Source organism: Eimeria mitis, genomic scaffold (genome assembly GCF_000499745.2).
Source record: "Eimeria mitis Houghton genomic scaffold, Emh_scaff1379, whole genome shotgun sequence".
Lineage (NCBI taxonomy): Eukaryota > Apicomplexa > Conoidasida > Eucoccidiorida > Eimeriidae > Eimeria > Eimeria mitis.
Window position 1 is genome coordinate 2,203 of NW_013568991.1, and position 489 is coordinate 2,691.

Here is a 489-nt window from a genome sequence, read left to right on the forward strand (position 1 = left end):
AACTAACGCTTTGCAGAAGGTCCAAATCCAGATACATCGCTTTGGGTTACCAGATGCCCCCTTAGCAGGTATCGCAGCTACTGAGGTGGTAGATTCCTGAGCTCTTTTTCGTCTTTGCATATTAGTTGTTGAAAAGGAAGTGTAGTTGCTGCCACCAAGTATACGGAGACAGTCTTTAATGCCTTGAGCATTCCCTCCTCCGTCCTCTCCTGCATTTTCCGCTTGATTTATTTCTTCACGGAGTGATTTGCTACAGCTGTTATCCGCGTAATGCTGCTGTGATTCTAGGAGTGCCTGCTTCAGGACGCGGCTCGTATGACGGGTCAGCGTCCCTTTGGGCGTAGGGGAAGAAAATGCCTTCACACTGCTGTTGACTCTCCGTTTCACGGCGAAATTATCCCTCAAGAGTCGGGAATCCGTCGAGAGCGAAACTTGCCTCAACGCTACCTGGATGCCTCCTAAAAGCCGCGACTGCAAAAGCCAGCTTTT

The 489-nt window shown here is 49.7% G+C and overlaps 1 protein-coding gene across 1 annotated transcript in view; it reads right to left on the bottom strand.

Annotated features, from left to right (window-relative positions):
• EMH_0035700 (uncharacterized protein) overlaps nucleotides 1–489 on the bottom strand; it is a gene marked incomplete at both ends in the record, with an annotated part of 4,172 nt that overhangs the window by 2,099 nt on the left and 1,584 nt on the right. The gene's annotated exons all lie outside the window — the stretch shown is intronic.